Below are 2,332 nucleotides of genomic sequence, written 5' to 3' on the forward strand. Positions count from 1 at the left end.
ATCTTTTGCTGAAGGCCTCCTTGCGACCAATTGTCTATGTAGGTCGGCTTGCGTATGCCACATGAGATGGTATCCATAGCAAATTGAATTTGAAATTGTGGGGTGTGGGGGGGGCGTTTCGATTGCAAAGTTATGTATGCTTAGTGCACTCACATTTCCTCATCGCACTGCTTTGAAAGATTTAGCGGTCCGAAGAGCACTTGAGAGTCCACAGAAACTACTCCAGAGCCCCGAGACATTACATCCTTTCGAGGATATCGCGCCAGCTGCTCTGTTTCTGTATGCGGGCCAGTTTTGTATTCTTCATATTAACGTATGTTGTAGTAAGCCATTTTTTGTATATGCCCTAGCACAGACTGTCGGATCCGTCAGTATAACACTACATATACATCATCGCGGAAAATCGCCGCATGAGATTCTGTGTTTCACTTACCGTTGCTAACGGCATTGTTTTAACACTCAGTTGTACATTCTTTTTTTTGTGATTGACATGTAAGGTGGCACGATCATGTTTGATATTCTTCCATGGTGGAATGGATCGACTTTTGGTATTTTACTATTGGAACACATGGTTTTAGTAATGTTCATCGAATGATTATGTGTCTCAGAGGCTATGTGTGTGTGTGTGATTAGTTATCGTCTATTTGCTGATTTTATGTTGCAGTTTTAGAAGTCTAAAACGAGGTTCCCCATCGAGAGCTTTGACCAAATATGGTGGAAAAAATGATTACTCTTCAGAAATGGATGGTATATTTTATATTCTGATCTCAGACGTTCACTATCGAGCAGTGCTGTTCTCGATCGCACTGAGGATAATCTTATAATTTCATTTGCATTAACGCTCCAAGCATTACTTCTGATTACCTTACACACCACTTCACAAATAGCTCGTGCATGGTAGTCTATAACTGACCCAGTAAAAGTCAAGTAAAACAGTCTTAGCGAGCTTAACATGCCATGTTTCTAATTCTGACAGAAAGCTTTCACGTTTCAAACTCTCCCAGAGTCTCTTCTTTAGAGAAAGACCAGGTCATCCCGAGATATTTATACTTATGACATATGTCAAGCTCTTGGTCACCTGTGCGAAAAGTGGGTGGGGTATGATACATGGGTTGAGAGCCATTGTTTTCTCAGCTGAGAGACTAATCCACCTCATGAGCCTTTGTTTTTAATTTTGTGTCGAGAGTATTGCATCCTCGTCTTGATGATGATGCCTCTGACGCATAATGTCACAATCAGCGTGCAGCAGATATATGTTTCACCTCGCCTAAGGTGGGATGTCTTGCCACCAGCCTTTTGCATGAGGACATTGATCAGCCCAGGCCGAGAACAGCTCGTACCTGTGTTGTCCAAGTTTCAAAAGATTGTGAAGTGGAACTTCTCACTCCCATCTGACACTTGCAAGGATGTGTTCGAAGAATACGTTTCTAATCAGCTTCAATATATTACTCCAGGATACAGATGATTTACTAATATTGTTCTAATGATGTAACTTCTCTGTTTGCAACATCGAAAGCTGACTTAAGTTCAAGATAAATAGTGTGCTTCCTTGCCCCGACCGTACCCATCGACTGCGGAGTAGTGATGCCCTGCCCAGTCACACACCCCACCCATTGCCGTGTAGCGGTCACACACCCACAGAATTCCGCCTGCTAGGGGATTCCCATCGCAGAAACAAGTGCCATAAGGCCCAGGAGAAACCATTGGGTGAAAGAAGACATTAAATACAGCGAGGAAACTAGAAGCATCAGGCAAGAGATTGCTGAATTGAAAAAAATGATAATGGAAAACAAAAGTGATCGTATAGACAGGGAAAATGTGCTTTCTAATGATGTTAGTGATGTTGAAAATACAAATAAGGTCTCTGATATTATCATCTGAAAACAGTGACGACAGTGACTCCTACGATCATATTGAAACAAGGTTGGTATACCGGGTGATTACTAAAGATACACTACACAATGTTTGATAAAGATATTATTTAAAATGAATATCATAGTTAATGCTGATACAGAGAAGGTTTCTATTATTATCATCTTATTGAACGCAATATTATTTTTTAACATGATTTATCATTATACGACTCTCATTCATTTCCATATTATACTTGTCACAAGGATGTCCGATATTTTGTGCTTTATTACAGATTTCTCGGTCACAGTTTTATTTTCAGTTTTTTGGCACTACTTTCCCTTCTGTTCGCGACAGAAAAGTAACGATGATGTAAGTGTATTTGATTAATATTATAGAATATTAGTATATAGAAGAGCTACAGTAGAGAAATTATACTTTAGGCGAGTGATGGAATTTGCGTTTGTGATGACTGTAGTGT

The sequence above is a fragment of the Penaeus monodon genome, chromosome 36, assembly GCF_015228065.2.
Source record: "Penaeus monodon isolate SGIC_2016 chromosome 36, NSTDA_Pmon_1, whole genome shotgun sequence".
Lineage (NCBI taxonomy): Eukaryota > Metazoa > Arthropoda > Malacostraca > Decapoda > Penaeidae > Penaeus > Penaeus monodon.